This window comes from Rana temporaria, chromosome 4 (assembly GCF_905171775.1).
Source record: "Rana temporaria chromosome 4, aRanTem1.1, whole genome shotgun sequence".
Lineage (NCBI taxonomy): Eukaryota > Metazoa > Chordata > Amphibia > Anura > Ranidae > Rana > Rana temporaria.
In genome coordinates, this window is record NC_053492.1 from 153,486,351 (window position 1) to 153,505,598 (window position 19,248).

At 44.9% G+C, this 19,248-nt stretch overlaps 1 protein-coding gene across 1 annotated transcript in view; it reads right to left on the reverse strand.

Annotated features, from left to right (window-relative positions):
* Positions 1-13,963, reverse strand: part of PLCH1 (phospholipase C eta 1) — a 347,693-nt gene extending 333,730 nt beyond the window's left edge. Inside the window, exon 1 of the mRNA XM_040349218.1 lies at positions 13,833-13,963. The gene's annotated coding sequence lies outside the window, so the exon portion shown is untranslated. The remainder of the gene's footprint in view (positions 1-13,832) is intronic.
* Positions 13,964-19,248: the final 5,285 nt, after the last annotated feature.

A 19,248-nucleotide genomic window follows, 5' to 3' on the forward strand; every position in this document is an offset into this window, starting at 1 on the left:
GGTCAAACAGCCAAAGTCTGCGAACACAGAAGGCAGACCAGGCGAAGATGGAAGCACCGGGAAGCTGTGACAGTGCACCGCTGGAGGACTTCGTTTTAGGCTTCATGTACACTATTACTATTAATAGGTACATGAAAAGGGTCGCTGGTTCAAATCCCAACCACGACACTACCTGCCTGGAGTTTGCATGTTCTCCCTGTGTCTGTGTGGGTTTCCTCCGGTTTCCTTCCACCCTCCAAAGACATGCTGGTAGGTTAATTGGCTTCTGTCTAAAAAAATTGGCCCCGGTATATGAATGTGAGTGAGGGACCTTAGATTGAAAGCTCCTTGAGGGTAGGGACTGTTGTGAATGTACAATGTATGTGTAAAGCACTGTGTAAATTGACGGTGCTATATAAGTATAGTTTCTCCACCAAAGCCCACCCAATTCAATCTTCCAGTCTGTCTCACCACACAGATAATTTGTCAATTCCCTTAAATTTTTGTCACCTAAGATCCACTCTCAACCTTAAGTATCCCACCAATATCACCTTTCAGTAAGTGAATCAAGAGCTTGCCTCTGATATACAACAGGGGTTGACAAATTTGCTTGGAATCTAGGAGCCAGCTAAAAAAGTTAGGAGCCAGAAAACGCGCCCCGTCCCGACGAGCTTGCGCGCAGAAGCGAACACATACGTGAGCAGCGCCCGCATATGTAAACGGTGTTCAAACCACACGTGAGGTATCGCCGCGATTGGTAGAGCGAGAGCAATAATTCTAGCCCTAGACCTCCTCTGTAACTCAAAACATGCAACCTGTAGAATTTTTTAAACGTCGCCTATGGAGATTTTAAAGGGTAAAAGTTTGTCGCCATTCCACGAGCGGACGTAATTTTGAAGCGTGACATGTTGGGTATCAATTTACTCGGCGTAACATTATCTTTCATAATATTAAAAAAAAAATGGGGATAACTTTACTGTTGTCTTATTTTTTAATTAAATTTTTTTTTATTTTTTCCCAAAAAAGTGCGCTTGTAAGACCGCTGCGCAAATACGGCGTGACAGAAAGTATTGCAAGTTTGCAACGATCGCCATTTTATTCTCTAGGGTGTTAGGATAAAAAATATATATAATGTTTGGGGGTTCTAATTAGAGGGAAGAAGATGGCAGTGAAAATAGTGAAAAATAGTGAAAATTACATTAGAATTGCTGTTTAACTTGTAATGCTTAACTTGTAATACCAACGGCCACCACCAGATGAGTCCAGCTTACACATCTGGTGGTAATAACTTGTAATACCAACGGCTCACCACCAGATGGCGCCAGCTTACACATCTGGTGGTAATAACTTGTAATACCAACGGCTCACCACCAGATGGCGCCAGCTCACAAAAAAAAAACATTTTTTTTCTAGTCGCCATGGCGACCTGGCGACCGGGATTTGTCGAACCCTGTTTATGTAGCATATACACTTAAGGCTATTGCAGATCACCACTATCACTGTTACCACTATACTTGTGTAAGTTCATCACCCAGTAGATAACACCAAATCATGTCTTAATACTCGGAAAACTCCTACTGGCCCATGGACAGCAAGAGTGGGCATCTCACCAATTCACTTTCCTGGTTCTTTCAGGCAGATAGCGTTACCCTCAGGTAGGTCGTCAAACCACAAAGGACATATGCTGTTGTTGTGGGCCTGATCCAGTGTGACCTTTGAGTCAGACAAATTGATCCACTTATCTTTACACTCAGCAAACAAGACCAGCCACAACATCATAAGAAACAGTAACCATCAGACAGGAAAATCTAAATCATGTATTAGATACGACCCTTGGTACTCACCAGTCATGATGACCACTGAGAATTCAAGGTACACACGGTCACTTAGAGAAACTCTCACATAAACGTACATTCGCTGAGCATGCATACTGATGTTTATGGAGGTAGGAGTCTGGAGTGCTGGTACTCATAGTCACCTGACTGAACTGATCAATAATTATCCCACATTTATGATCACATTACAGACCATGTGACTACTGTGGGACCTGTCTGTTTAGTGTGTCTAGTACACGAAGAAGAAACATGCCTCAAATGTCCCTACTGCCTATATATTGGTTCATCAGAAACTGCAAAACATTGTCATCTGATCATAATAAATCTTGACGTGTGCTACCTTTTACTGACAGAGGGCTTACATGGATTGAAATTCAGCCCCTTCAAAAGGAACCAGACAAATTTTGATCCATGCATGGGCAGGCTGGTTGTACAGAAGTTGATCTACCAGCCTGTTGGGTTTTTCCCAATCAGCGCCGCCAGCTATAGTAGGAAGTCTCCCCGCTGTTAGAATACAATAACTCTGTGGGAAGTATTCCCCTATCTACATTGGATGTGGGAGTAAGGTCATTTTTTTTTTTTTTTTATTCAACCCACTGATTGCACAACAAAAAAATGGAAATCGTATAGCCTGATCATTTCTTTTGCCCATCATCCTTGCCCATAACCTGAACTGACTAGTATCATTAGCATCTGTGGGTTCAGTCATATGGAAACATACATTGTAGATGGGTGTAAGTTAAAGTGGATGTGTGGTTGTCCCCCCTCGCCTGTGCCTGGCACGCTTTGGATACGCTATTGCAATTGTTTACATTCAATGTCTCTTAGTTACGACTGTATGTCTGTACCACTGCTTTGTTTTTATTGCCAAACAAAAATAAAAAATTGTTATTTAAAAAAAAATAAAGTGGATGTGAATCCAAAAATAAAAGAAATATAATATTGCAGTTTACCAATTCTTAGATGTGGTGGACTTTTTTCCTTTATTTTTACCTAGTGATCCTGCCAGTAGGTTATTTTTCAGCAGACCAAGGTATTCAGCAAAAGTGTCAGTTAGAGGATTAAGACAATCCATTTAACACTGACAGGGCGCTTACATAGATCATCTTTTTTTCATTTATGCAAAACTTTTATCCCAAAAGGGCTTAAAAAGTGTTAGCTGGAGTTCTGGTGTTATTGTGTCTCTGTTGCTCCTCCATCCAGAGTGGAGACAGGAAGACAGAGAGAGATTTACTAAAACTGGTGCAACCAGAATCTGGTGCAACTGTGCATAGTAACAAATCAGGGGCAGATCCACAAAGATCTGCCCCGGCGCAGCGTATCTGAGATACGCTACGCCGCCGTAACTTACTTTTTTAGTTTTGAATCCTGGAAGAATTTGCGACCTAAGTTACAGCGGCGTAGTGTATCTCTCGCGGCGTAACAGCGCCTAATTCAAATCGGCGAGTAGGGGGGCGTGTTTCATTTAAATGAAGCGCGTCCCCGCGCCGAACGAACTGCGCATGCGCCGTCCCTAAATTTCCCGCCGTGCATTGCGCTAAATGACGTCGCAAGGATGTACATTTTTTGGACGTGGACGTAAATTACGCAAACGAAAAAAAAAATTTAAATTAAACGCGGGAACGACGGCCATACTTAACATGGCAGGTTTAACGATACGCCACAAAACAGCAGCTTTAACTATACGCCGGAAAAAGCCGACTAGAGACGACGTAACAGAATGCGACGGCCGCTCGTACGTTCGTGGATCGGCGGAAATAGCTAATTTGCATACTCGATGCGGAAAACGACCCAGCGGACGCCGAAGTATTGCATCTAAGATCCAAAGGCGTACGAAGCCGTACGCCTGTCGATTCTAACCCAGATGCCGTCGTATCTTGGTTTGAGGATTCAAACCAAAGATACGACGCGGGAAATTTGAAAGTACGCCGGCGTATCAGTAGATATGCCGGCGTACTCGCTTTGTGGATCTGCCCCTCAGTGTCCAGGTTTTATTTGAAAAGCTTAAGGGTCCTTTCACACGTGCGGACGAACGGACCGTTTATTACAAGTCCGTTTACGGACTTGTAATGTATCCCTATGGCATGGGTGCTCAACCTGTGGCTCTCTAGCTGTTGCGGAACTACAATTCCCATGAGGCATTGCAAGCCGATGACAGGTACAAGCATGTCTCCCAAAGGCTGAGGCATTATGGGAATTGTAGTTTTGCAACAGCTGGAGAGCCACAGGTTGAGCACCCATGCCTATGGGATTGCAGACGTTAGCGGATGATGCATCCGCTAACGTCCGTAACGTTCCGCTTTTTCAGACGGAAGAAAACCCTATTTTTCTTCCGTCTGGCGGAACGGATCGGATGAATACGGACACACGGTCCGTATTCATCCGATTCCCCATAGGGGAGAGCAGAGCTGAGACAGGGCGGTCTCTGCACAGTGTGCGGGGACCGCCCTGTCCGCCGACAGCTCAGCGGGGATTTACATAGAATCCCTGCTGAGCCGACGGACACACACAGGGCGGATCAATACGTATCCGCTCCGTGTGAAAGGGTCCTAATTGAAGAAGCTGAAGTTAGAAGCTGATTAGTTACCATGCACAGCTGCACCAGATTCTGTGTGCACCAGTTTTAGTAAATCTCCCCGGATGTGTGGTAAGCTTCATGTACACGGGACGTTTTAAAACCTCTCCTGAACGATGGAACATGACAGCTAGTAACCGATGGTAAAAAACATTGTGCCGCGTTTGCTTTTAGAAGCGTTTTTTTTGCATTGCAAATGGTCAGAAATATACCCTATTTGCCAGCGTAAAAGGCGACCCCCTAATTTTCCAGCTAAAATGTTGGTTTTGGGATATATTCACCGTATAAGACGACCCCCTTCCCCCCTCACTGTGCCATTGCATGCCTCACTGTGCCATTGCATGCCTCACTGTGCCATTGCATGCCTCACTTTGATGATTTCCATACCTTATCCCTGGCAGAGTCAGTCAGACTGCGGGCGTCCATTGTTCAAAAGCCGCGCCTCCTCCTAGTCCTCTTTCTGTGATAGGCAGAACACTCAGTTTCCCAGCAGAGCCTCTTTTTTAGTGTTCCGCCTATCACGGATGTTGCCTCAGCCTCGGATGAGACGACGTCCGTGATAGGCGGGAACACTGAACACAGGCTCTGCTGGAAAACTGAGTGTTCCGCCTATCACGGAACAGCACGAGGAGGACTTTGAACAATGGACGCCCCGCAGTCTGACTGGCTCTGCATCCGGCGTATAAGACGGCCCCCATTTTTTTAGGCATATTTTTAAGTATGAAAGGTCGTCTTAGGCCCCATGCACACGAGACGCTGGTAAACTCGAGTTCAGAGGCATTTGGGCATTTTTTTCAACTGCCCCTGAACACATTTAATGTTATCCTATGTGTCCATGCACACATTCACGTTTTTTTGCGTTTTAAAGCAGTTGGGTTTAGGCTCGTTTTTTCAAATGCCAAATTTTGGGTTCAGACGCAAACGTTTTTGCGTTTCAAAGCTTTGGGAGGGTCTACAATGTCTTTGTTATGAACGCTGATAGCCACAAACGCGGTAAAACGCCACTAAACGCGGCAACACGCCGCGAAATTGCCTTTGAAAACTTGAGTTTACATGTGTTTGCATTTGCTTCTCGTGTGCATGGAGCATTATAAGCCGGAAAATATGGTATCTCCATTTAAAAAGCCTATAAACGAAACGCAGCTAAACGCGAGTTACCATGTTTACAATCTAATACAGGCATTTGGTGTTTCAAATGCCTCTGAACATCCATCCTAAATGCATTTTTTTGCTTTCCAAAAAATGCTTCTAAACTCAACTGTCTGGAAAGGACTATAAACAACCCTGTGTACATGTACTGATAAGATAACATGGAGGAGAGTTCAGGGGCAGCTAAAAAAAATGCCCAACTGCTCCTAAACATCCGTTTACCAGCAGCAGTGTACATGAGGTTACTGGCCAGATCACCAAGTGAAAAACAAGGAAAAAAGAAAACTCATGTAGCCACCACATTTACGATTGGTAAGCTGTAATATATTATACTTTCCATTTAATACCGCTATAAGGAAACTCTAGCGATGAAGTATAGCGACTGCCACTGCTGACCTCTACTGAATATATTAGTTCTGTGGCTGTCATGCCGATCCAGTGGCTTCTGTACTTTTTGAGTGACTGACAAGATAAATGCAGGTTAGAGCCCATTCACATCTAGGCGACAAAACGCCCGACGCCGGACGCTTGTGCCGCTAGAGGGGAGAATTCCCATTGCTGTCTATGGAGATGGTTCACATCTCATAGACGCCGTACGCCTGTTGCCTGAAAAAAAGTCCCGGACCCTTTTTTTCAGGCGACATTGGCGTTCGGCCATTGACAGCAATGGGAAGGATTAAAAAAAAAAAAAAAAGATACACTATTCGCGGCAAAATACGCCGCGTACGCGGCGTTGCTTGTCGCTGAGGTGTGAATGCAGCCTTAGGAGTATTGCCTTCACTCACTTTACCGATCTGCATTCTTGTTCCAACTAGCATTATCAGAAGGTAAAAGGCTCCCTCTGTACTTTCCTCAGCACAGGTTTCCTTTAAAGCTCTCATGCATAATACACTTGTAAGAAAGAGCCTATTCTCCCAGCCATTCAGGTTCTCCTCTCATTTTTCAGCCTGCGCTATGAAGCCTGGTACACACGATTGGATTTTCCACGGACAAAGCGTAGGACTTTTGTCCGAAGGGCGTTGGCCAGAAATTTGTCTTGCATACAAACGGCACACAATTGTTGGCCAACAAACACAAAATTACATGGTTTTTCAGCTCTTTAGCGCCACCCTTTGGGCAACTTCTGCTAATGTTGTGTTATGGTTAGCATTACTGAGCATGCGTGTTTGTACTTTGGAGTTTTGTCCGATGGACTTGTGTACACGCGATCGGATAATCCGACAACACAGATTTGCTGTTGGAAAATTTTAAAGCATGCTATCCAACATTTGTTGGCAGAAAATCCGACAAGTGTCCGATGGAGCGTACAAACCGTCTGATTTTTCGACAACAGCTTGTCATCACACAATTCCCATCAGAAAATCCGATCGTGTGTATGAGGCTTTAGACTGATGCGTCAGAAAATCCGATCGTGTGTATGAGGCTTTAGACGGATGCGTCAGAAAATCCGATCGTGTGTATGAGGCTTTAGACTGATGCGTCAGAAAATCCGATCGTGTGTATGAGGCTTTAGACTGATGCGTCAGAAAATCCGATCGTGTGTATGAGGCTTTAGACGGATGCGTCAGAAAATCCGATCGTGTGTATGAGGCTTTAGACTGATAGCTGGTTGGTTGCTATGGATAGAAGAGAAGATTTCAGACACTTTTTATATGTAAACATTTTAGAACTTGACCAAAGTATACTGTCACAATATGGGTAGGATTGTACTAAGAGTTCAGGAAACACTTAGGGCCAGATTCACATAGAACTGCGGCGGCGTAACGTATCGTAGATACGTTACACCGCCGCAAGTTTTCATCGCAAGTGCCTGATTCACCAAGCACTTGCATGAAAACTTATGCCGGCGGCCTCCGGCGTAAGCCCGCCTAATTCAAAGGGGCTCGTGCCATTTAAATTAGGCGCACTCCCGCGCCGGACCTACTGCGCATGCTCCGTTTTGAAATCCCCGCCGTGCTTTGCGCGAAGTGACGTCATTTTTTCGAAACGGCGACATGCGTAGCGTACTTTCGTATTCCCGGACGTCTTACGCAAGAAAAAAAAAATTTACATTTCGACGCGGGAATGACGGCCATACTTTATACAGCCCATACGCGGGCTGTGTAAAGTTAGGGCAGGTAAAACAACGACTAAAATTGCGACGGGAAACTAGACTAGTGACGACGTACCGAACGCAAAAAAAACGTTGTGGATCGCCGTAAAACCTCATTTGCATACCCGACGCTGGAATACAACGCAAACTCCACCCAGCGGCGGCCGCGGTATTGCATCCTAAGATCCGACAGTGTAAAACAATTACACCTGTCGGATCTAAGGGCTAACTATGCGTAACTGATTCTATGAATCAGTCGCATAGATACTCTGAGAGATACGACGGAGTATCTGAGATACTCCGTCGTATCTCTGCTGTGAATCTGGCCCTAAATTCTTCCCTATAGTCACAGAGCTGGTTCTGAAAAGTTGGAATTGAACATATTAGATGTTAGAGTGCACTGAACTTGGTTCACAAAAAGTGCCAAAAGACATTTAGCCAGATTCACAAAGAGTTACGCCGGCGTATCAGTAGATACGCCGACGTAACTCGGAATCTAAGCCGTCGTAAGTTTAAGTGTATTCTCAAACTGAGATACACTTAAACCTAGCTAAGATACGACGGCCTGCGCCGTCGTAACTTAGGGTGCAATTTTTCCGCTGCCCGCTAGGTGGTGCTTCCGTTGAGTTCGGCGTAGAATATGTAAATGACCAGATACGCCGATTCACGAACGTACGTGCGCCTGTCGCAGTAAAGATACGCCGTTAACGTAAGGCGTTTTCCGGCGTAAAGTTATTCCAACAAATAGCTGGCCTAGCCAATGTTAAGTATGGCCGTCGTTCCCGCGTCGAAATTTTAAAATTTTACATCGTTTGCGTAAGTCGTCGTAATTTACGTTCACCTCGAAAACCAATACGTCCTTGCGGCGTTCTTTGGAGCAATGCACACTGGGATATGTACACGGACGGCGTCAATCACATCGGGTCACCAATCATTTCCATAAAACCTGATTCCCCTTCACAAAACGAGCCTCAATCTAATGTTAAAAACTGAGTTTTTGGGTGAACCTCCACTTTAACCAATATGGTGACAGCCAGGCCAATAAAATATTTTGGGACAACAGCAATCTCCACATCCCATCCCCGATACAAACAGGTTCACCTTTTTTTAACACAAACTTTTACATCACTAGAGGGGTCCAGAAACCATCAGACAGATCAGTGACAGTCCCCTCCTCCACCATTTTGGCAGTGGCTATTATGGAGCTATTGGCCTACATTTTATACACTTCTAAACCTAGGGGAGAGCCTTAAGAAGTTAACAAGGTTCTGACCAATGATTGCCAATCTGTGGCTTAGCTGTCCCCAAGGTGGTCAGTCAGAGGTTTTGTTTTACCCCGAAGGCCCTCCCCTAGGGTTAGAAACCTTACAAAAACACTGAAAGCGCCATTATGGCCATTGCCAAAATGGCGACTGGTCAAGAGGAAATGCTGCAATCTGCAGACCCCACCCTGTAGAAGCCCCCATACAGGACCGTGACCAGAAAACAAATAGGGGGTGCCGCTCAAGGCTCCAGTTGGGTCCTCTCCTTTAGTGCATCGCTGGGCGTGCTGGCAGGGACAGAGCTCATTCCAGCTCCAATGATACCACAGTCAAAAAAGGTCCAAGACTGTGGATATGTGAAATGACAGCCTCAGCCAAGCACATACCCAACGCGTTTCACTCCACCCCTGGAGCTTAATCAATAATCAGAATTAAGCTCCAGGGCAGAGTGAGATAAGTTAGGGTGTGGCTTGGCTGAAGCCTGGGCTGAGGCTATCATTTCACATACCCACAGGCTCTTGGAGTGATGTGTGATGGATTTGAGCACAGGTATATCTTGTTTCTGTTGCAGTGATGTGCGGCACATTCGAATCCCGACCACGGCACCATCTGCCTGGAGTTTGCATGTTCTCCCTGTGCCTGTGTGCGTTTCCTCCGGGTACACCGGTTTCCTCCCACACTCCAAAGACATGCTGGTAGCATTGGTGTGCGCAGCTTATTGTATTAGGGTGTGCACCCCAGAGCACAAACACACATGCGTGTATCATAGGTGTGCGCAGCCTATTGCATTAGGGTGTGCACCCCAAAGCCCAAGCACACTACCGATCACTCATGATGTTCATTCAGAAAGGGAAGGGGCCAACAAATCACATATTTACTGGTCCCTTCCCCACTCCTAAAACATCCAGCAGCAACAGCCAATAGGAGAAGAGGGAAGCTGGCAGCGCTGCGGGGGGAAAGATGGGAGCCAGCCAGGGCAGTAGGGGGCATCTGTGCTGCACAGGGTGATTAGGGTGTGCCTGGGCACACCTGGCACACCCTGTCCGCACGCCTATGGCGTGTATATCAGCAGAGAATTGGACAGCATTAGTGGAGCAAATATTGGTGTCAGTAGGGCCGTGGACGATGTCAGTACTTTTTTAAATTTTTATTATTTGTTAATTATTTTTTACAATATTTTCCCAACCTTTTTTCTTAGGAACCCCGTTTTGGGGCTTTAGGAAAATATCAAAAGTCTAGACCTCTGATGTCTCACTTTTGAGACAGAGAAAGCAACTGAAGACAGAGATTTCGTATTCCCTTTCTCTGCAGGCTGCAGTAAACGTATTTCACTATTCTTCAGTTAAAACTGAAGACAGGAGCGATCGGTACAGATTACTGATTGTGTTCATTAACCACTTAAGGACCGACTCCTGCAGATATACGTCGGCAGAATGGCACGGCTGCGACCCGGTCCGAAGCTCCGCGCCCGCGGGACTCGCGGACCCGATCGCCGCTGGCGTCCCGCAATCGGTCCCTGGATCTGAAGAACGGGGAGAGCTGTGTGTAAACACAGCTTTCTCGTTCTTCACTGTGGCGCTGTCATTGATTGTGTGTTCCCTGATATAGGGAAACACGATCAATGATGTCACACGTCCAGCCCTGCCCCCTTACAGTTAGAAACATAGAAAGGTCACACTTAACCCCTTCAGCGCCCCCTAGAGGTTAACTCCCAAACTGCAATTGTCATTTTCACAGTAAACAATGCATTTTAATGCATTTTTTGCTGTGAAAATGACAATGGTCCCAAAAATGTGTCAAATGTGTCAAAATTGTCCGATGTGTCCGCCATAATTTTGCAGTCACAAAAAAAAAATCGCTGATCGCTGCCATTAGTAGTAAAAAAATAATAATTAATAAAAATGCAATAAAATGATCATATAAATTTTGCGCAAACCAATCGATAAAGGCTTATTGCGATTTGTTTTTACAAAAAATAGGTAGAAGAATACGTATCGGCCTAAACTGAGGAAAAACATTTTTTTTTATATATTTTTGGGGGATATTTATTATAGCAAAAAGTTAAAAATATTGGATTTTTTTCAAAATTGTCGCTCTATTTTTGTTTATAGCGCAAAAAAGAAAAACTGCAGAGGTGATACCAAATACCACCAAAAGAAAGCTCAATTTGTGGGAAAAAAAGGACGCCAATTTTGTTTGGAAGTTATGTTGTACGACCGCGCAATTGTCAGTTAAAGCGACGCAGTGCCGAATCGCAAAAACTGGCCAGGTCCTTTACCTGCCTAAAGGTCCGGGTCTTAAAGGGGTGGTTCCCCCTAAAAAAAAATTCTAACAATACATTCGGAAGACTGCTTACACTGCGGGTAGGCTGGCTTTTTTTTTCGTACATACCTCGATATCGCCGTTTCATCCCTCGACTTCCGGGTATGAGTCTTGCTGGACCTAGTTGATTGACGTTCCTCCGACCGGCGCATACTGCGCGTCACGACTTTCCGACAGAAGCCGAACGTCATTGCGCAGGCTCCGTATAGAGTCGGCTCTTTTCGGCGCCTGCGCAGCGACGTTCTGCTTCTTTCGGAAAGTCGTGACGTCAAGTATGCGTCAGTCGGAGGAACGTCAATCAACTAGGAACGCCCAGCCCCACAAGACTCATACCCGGAAGCCGAGGGGTGAAACGGCGATATCGAGGTATGTACAAAAAAAAAAAAAAGCCAGCCTACCCGCAGTGTAAGCAGTCTTCCGAATGTATTGTTAGAATTTTTTTTTAGGGGGAACCACCCCTTTAAGTGGTTAAGTAAAGGTTGAAATATTTACCAGCTCCATCCCCACTCCTAGGAGGAGAGGAGGGAAGCTGGCAGCACTTCAGGGGGAATTGGCACTGCACAAGGGGATTAGGGTGTGCCCAGGCATATCTGGCACACCCTGTGCACACGCCTATGGCTGGTAGGTTAATCAGATCCTATCTGAATTGGCCCTACTATATGTATGAATGTGCATTAGGGACCTTAGAGTGTAAGCTCCTCGAGGGTAGGGACTGATGTGAATGTAAATTGACTGTGCTATATAAGTGCCTTAAAGCGGGGGTTCACCCGAAAAAAAAATGTAACATTAGATTGAGGCTAATTGTGGGAAGCACAATCGGGTGTTTTTTTTTAAATCCATGTAGTACTTACCTTTTTAGAGATAGATGTTCTCAGCGGGTTCCGGGTATAGTCTTCGGGACTGGGCGTTCCTATTTGATTGACAGCCTTCCGACCGTCGCATACAGCGTGTCATGAGTTGCCGAAAGAAGCCGAACGTCGGTGCGGCTCTATACGGCGCCTGCGCACCGACATTCGGCTTCTTTCGGCTACTCGTGACGCGATGTATGCGACCGTCGGAAGCCTGTCAATCGAATAGGAACGCCCAGTCCTGCAGACCATACCCGGAAGCGGTGGAGAACATCTATCTCTAACACGGTAAGTACTGCATTGATTTTAAAAAAAACACCCGATTCTGCTTCCTGTAATTAGCCTCAATCTAATGTTAAAAATGTGTTTTTCGGGTGAACCCCCGCTTTAAATAAATAAATAGTTTCATTCCTGACAACCTGATGAGAGTGCAGTCTGGATTGATCAATTATACGATATCTGATGCCAAGATCTACAGGACACGGCTCAAGGAGCTTTGTATACTATAGCTTCCCTGTAATTTGTGTTCAGCCAAGGGAAGTCATCTCTCCCGGGGTTGTAAAATAAAAAAACGTGATCACCATTCCTACCTAACGAAGGAAGAAAGTGAAAAAGGTTTGGGAACTTTAACAATGACGTTCCTAAAGGCTTCATTCACTTCTTATAAAAAAATCTTTTGTTCCTCCCTGAAAACATGGCTTGCTGTGAATGTCTCCAGCATCAAATGTTTGCGGTGCCTACCCTCCTCCCAAGCCCTCGTTAACTCGTCTGTTTTATTATAGGGCACAGTGCAGGCAAGCCATCAAAGCCAGCAGACACATATGGTATTAAGATCTGCCAGGATCAAGCCAGGAGCATGAACTTCCAATGAGGTGACTATGGCCCCAAACCTGCAAGCCTAAGCCTGGCGCTTGTGATTAATGCTTAAAGCCACTGCGCCGTAAATAAAACATAAGGGACGTTTAATTGGAATCCCTGACCCTTGTCAGCCATTGTTTAATAATGTATTATGTAGCCATACAGTGCACCCTTGTTCCTCGGTAATCTGATGCTCTTTGTACAGCCTGGGCTGGGGGGGAATACCTGAAAGGTGACATCTGATGGAGGGGGTGACAAAGGACACACATCACATGGGACATTATTGACACAGCAAACTGGACATGGTGATCAGAAGAAAGTTCAGCTAAAAGCACAAGGAACAAACAGTTTCCAGAGACAGCTTAGAATTAGATTATACAGTGTAACAAAGCAAAGCAATATTGTTTGTGTGTGTTATACATTGTATACAAAACAAGGGCTTGGGTCACAATCATCAGCAAGTGCTGGGACAAGCATCAGCCTATCATTGAAGAGACAGCTGAATATATATATATATATATATATATATATATATATATATATATATATATATATATATATATATATATATATATATATATACACACATACATATATATATACACACACACACACATATATATTATATACTGTATAATATATTTTTTATTTTTATTTTTCCCTGATCACATGGAATCCTGCACTTTTTTATGAATGAGTCCATATGGGAATTTAGCTTCACTCCGATCTCCAGCAGGATGCTTCATTCTACATTCATCACACACAATCCACAGGACGTGCATCCAATCGGAGTGACAGTCACAAACAATCCCACAGATCACATCCCATAGCTGACTCCATCAGATCACATAATGATAAGGGACAACCGTGGGAGAGGTGACACGTGCAAGGTATAGTACACAGATCACTTACCGGATCACACGTGTATGATGGAGCTCCCGGTAAAGTTCCCCCCTGGGACAGACGATCACATCTCCCCTTCGCCGCGGCCACTGCTGCCGCCACTAGTCACTCTGCAGTTCAAACAGCGAGCCAGCGCGGAGTACAGGGAAGACCCGGAGCCGGATTCCGGCCGTCTGGGAGCGGGTCCGCTCTGCGCTCTTACCAGATATCTACTGTGTACACCTGGCTCTGTCCGGGAAGCCAGTCCGGGTTTTACCGTACCTGGGAGGGGACAATCAACAGGTACTTTTCTTAAAAGAAGGAAAAAAAAGGTTTGTGACACATAATGATTGTCCATGGAGGCGGAGCTGCTGTCTGATGTCACTGTGATGTCAGCAATCTGTATAGTTTAATACAAACCCCCAATCCCAATGCTGGGGTAAAAAGAATACAAATGGAAATTTTACATAGGTGGTCAGTGTGAGGAATTCCTCTTACATAGGTGGTCAGTGGGAGGAATTCTTCTTACATTGGTGGTCAGTGGGAGGAATTCCTCTTACATAGGTGGTCAGTGGTATGAATTCCTCTTACATTGGTGGTCAGTGGGAGGAATTCCCTTTTACATAGGTGGTCAGTGGGAGGAATTCTTCTTACATTGGTGGTCAGTGGGAGGAATTCCTCTTACATAGGTGGTCAGTGGGAGGAATTCCTCTTACATAGGTGGTCAGTGGGAGGAATGTCTCTTACATTGGTGGTCAGTGGGATGAATTCCTCTTACACTGGTGGTCAGTGGGAGGAATTCCTCTTACACTGGTGGTCAGTGGGATGAATTCCTCTTACACTGGTGGTCAGTGGGATGAATTCCTCTTACATTGGTGGTCAGTGGGATGAATTCCTCTTACATAGGTGGTCAGTGGGATGAATTCCTCTTAAACTGGTGATCAGTGGGATGAATTCATTTTACTTTGGTGGTCAGTGGGAGGAATTCCTCTTACATTGGTGGTCAGTGGGATGAATTCCTCTTAAACTGGTGGTCAGTGGGATGAATTCCTTTTACTTTGGTGGTCAGTGGGAGAAATTCCTCTTACTTTGGTGGTAAGTGGGATATGCTCCTCTTACATTGGTGGTCAGTGGGAGGAATTCCTCTTACTTTGGTGGTCAGTGGGAAGAATTCTTCTTACATTGGTGGTCAGTGGGAAGAATTCCTCTTACATTGGTGGTCAATAGGTAGAATGCCTCTTATATTGGTGGTCAGTGGGAAGAATGCCTCTTACAGGGGTGGTCAGTGGAATTAATTCCTCTTACATAGGTGGTCAGTGGAATGAATTCCTCTTACTTTGGTGGTCAGTGGAATGAATTCCTCTTACTTTGGTGGTCAGTGGGAGGAATTCCTCTTACTTTGGTGGTCAGTGGGAGGAATTCCTCTTACATTGGTGGTCAGTGGAATGAATTCCTCTTACTTTGGTGGTCAGTGGAATGAATTCCTCTTACTTTGGTGGTCAGTGGGAGGAATTCCTCTTACTTTGGTGGTCAGTGGGAGGAATTCCTCTTATATTGGTGGTCAGTGGGAGGAATTCCTCTTACTTTGGTGGTCAGTGGGAGAAATTCCTCTTACATTGGTGGTCAGTGGAAGAATGCCTCTTATATTGGTGGTCAGTGGGAGGAATTCCTCTTACTTTGGTGGCCAGTGGGAGGAATACCTTTTACTTTGGTGGTCAGTGGGAGAAATTCCTCTTACATTGGTGGTCAGTGGGAAGAATTCCTCTTACATTGGTGGTCAGTGGAAGAATGCCTCTTATATTGGTGGTCAGTGGAAGAATTCCTCTTACTTTGGTGGTCAGTGGGAAGAATTCCTCTTACATTGGTGGTCAGTGGGAAGAATTCCTCTTACATTGGTGGTCAGTGGGAAGAATGCCTCTTACAGGGGTGGTCAGTGGGAAGAATGCCTCTTACATGGGTGGTCAGTGGTTGGAATGACGCTTATATTGGGGGTAGGTGGGAGCAATGCCTCCCTTACAGTGGCGATCGGAATGCAACCCATAAGGTGACCATACACTATACAATCAGATTGTATAATTTCTTTTAGGACTATAAACTATGTAGTGCAAGGGCCTGCTTGATTTGATACAGATGCAATAATTTGTTTAGGGTTGATCTCATATTACATCGTTTTGGTAATTCTAATGATTATTTTTTTTTTTTTTATCGATCTCTTCTGATTGGACTAATCAATTAATAGCTGGCAACCCATTCGATCGAAAGTAAAAGGGATACTAAAGGTTTGTTTAAAAAAAAAAAAATGTTATACTTACCTCCTCTGTGCAAGGGTTTTGAACAGAGTGGCCCGACCCTCCTATTCTGGGGACCCTCAGCGGCGCTCCTGGCTCCTCCTCTTCTCGAGTGCCCCAACAGACAGTCGCTTTCCATGGGGGCACTCGTAAGCCATCATAAAGGAGATTGCACAAAGATTGTATAGTTTATGACCAGCTATGAAAATCATTGTCCCGCTGCTGCTGGATCTCCAAAGTGGAGATGGACCTCAAACTATGAAGACATCAGATGGGAGGTCAATCAGCTACAGCTCAAGGAACCCCTAGCAACCTCTGGAGGAACCCTAGATGAAAATGGCTGATCCAGAGTCTTGCTTGTGTTATCACATTCTGCTTCCAAGACTATGCAAATGGGGAGAGCTGAAGAAAGACCTGGCACCCTACCACATAAAAAAGTGTCAAGTAAATGATTTGGGTTTATAATCGGACAATCATCTCCCGTATACTTCTTTGCTTCATTATTGTTCTCATATGGTTTTATAACTGTTCCATATAGGATTCTATTTTAATGTATAAACAAACTTTTTGATATACGCACAATAAATTATATTTATACCTTACTTTTTTCATATATTTTTCGTTGCCTTTATGGCGATACGTCCCCATCCGTCCATGGTAGATTGGAACGGATGAGATCTGACGAAAACGGACATGCTGTCCATTTTCATCAGATCTCTCCATAGGAGACAGCGGCGCTGCACAAGCCCCTCCCCACTCAGTGAGCAGAGAGGGACTTGTCATCCGTCGGCTCAGCGGAGAGATCTCTGCTGAGCTGGCGGCCTCCGTAGCGACGGAGTCCGCCTGTGTGAAAGAGGCCTAAGAGAATGAAAAGAAAGTATTTTGTATAGGCGTATAAACAATGAACTCTCTCTGTGCACTAACTGTGGTTTTGCACTGATTTTTATACTTTGTACCGTTCAGATGCACTAAAAGAGTTTGGATTTTTTTTTTAATAACGGTTGAAAACCCTGTAAAAAAAAAAGTTAGCTTTACACATCGGGCCAGATTCTCGTAGCTCGCCGCATCTCTGCGGCGGCGTAACGTATCTCATTTACGTTACGCCGCCGCAAGTTTTACGGGCAAGTGCTTGATTCACAAAGCACTTGCCTGTAAAGTTGCGGCGGCGTAGCGTAAATCCCCAGGCGCAAGCCGGCCTAATTCAAATGATCCAGGTAGGGGGCGTGGATCATTTAAATTAGGAGCGTTCCCACGCCGAACGTACTGCGCATGCGCCGTCCCTAAAATTTCCCGACGTGCATTGCGCTAAATGACGTCGCAAGGACGTCATTGGTTTCGACGTGAACGTAAATGGCGTCCAGCCCCATTCACGGACGACTTACGCAAACGACGTAAAATTTTCAAATTGCGACGCGGGAACGACGGCCATACTTAACATTGGATACGCCACCTAGGGGGCATGTTTATCTTTACGCCGCGTATCTCTTACGGAAACGGCGTAAATTTACTGCGACGGGCAAGCGTACGTTCGTGAATCGGCGTAACGACTCATTTGCATATTCTACGCCGACCTCAATGGAAGCGCCACCTAGCGGCCAGCGTAAATATTGCACCCTAAGATACGACGGCGCAGGCCGTCGTATCTTAGGCATGTTTAAGTGTATCTCAGTTTGAGAATACATTTAGACATACAATGGGCTTAGATTCTGAGTTACGTCTGCGTATCTACTGATACGCCGGCGTAACTCTTTGTGAATCTGGCCCATCATGTTTGTGCAATCTTCTTTAGATTTAACAAAAATGATGTCCCTCCCGCGGAGCCATTGTGTTCTTCCAGCGGGGGGGAGCTATCCCCGCTGGAAGAACACAGTGATTACTGCTAGCGACTATAATACCCGCTAGCACTAATCGCTAGTAAAATCCAACAGGCTGGTTGTATCTGTTGATCAATCAAGCAACTTGTGTACATTTGGCCTGCCCATACATGGTTTGAATCTCAGCTGGTCCCTGCTGAACCGGTCGAGATTCTGACCGTCTATGACCAGCTTAAGAGAGCATACCTAATTGAATATTAATGGAGTCGATTGTTTAGGTAGGGCCTCACATTACCTAGCTAATGATAAATGTATAGACTCACTTGCCAGTCCAATCTCTTATTCAAATCAGCACAAGTTAGACATTATACCGGATTACTAGGATCTAATGTTTCTTTTTTCAAGTCTTAGCCAAAAATGTGAGCAGAATGACACCTTAGGCTATTTTATAGTTCATACATGCTCCGCTTCTTTACCTGATTGTGCAGGTAAAAATATTTACTGGCTTCTTTCCCAAAGACAAAAAATACTTTGCAAATATACTCTTATAAAGGCTAAAATATTTTTTAAATGGAGGTTGTCTGGCCCTCAGTAATGTGGACATTCACCCCCTTTTATTGGGGTCTAATTCATTTGCATTAGACAGGCTTGTAATAGCCCATTGTTCATCCTTACTATTAAACTACATGCATTTATTCACTGCTGCCACTAGGATTCCACCTGGCTAGATGAAGAAGTAAAAGTCATGCAGCTTGAAACAACTTGAGTAAAATCCTTAGAAGCTTTATTAATGATTCAATAAAACACAAGGAGAACCCATGATAACAGGAAGGTTGATGCCTGGCTAGAGAACACTGATCTGTTCAATGGGGATGACCATAGTGGTGGGTTAGATCAATACAAATGTACAATACAAAGAATGGAAAGTGTCCTTAGGTACCCACAGAAATACACTATATTGTCACTATATTGTCACCTGCCCATTCTTTTTACATTAAAATATTGCTACTATATACCTTTTTGGCTGATCTGTAAAGCATGGTCAGTGATAAACTACACAGTTTCTTCAGCGCTGAGAGTTCAGGAAGGAGGAGATTTCTACTTCAGTCTGTATCCACGCCCACATGTGTGATGCCAATGTCATGTGACCTGGCTAGCTCTGAGAACAATGAACTGTTATCTCTAGCATAAAAGACACAATTGAGCATGTGCAGGTTGGGTCCCCGCACTTCCTGGTTGTATGATGGCATGCGTTCCAGTGCACACACGCGCTGACCAGGAACACTCAGGCTATTGAGAAGATGGCAGCAAACTGCCCCATCATGGCCCCTGTCCTGCAACACA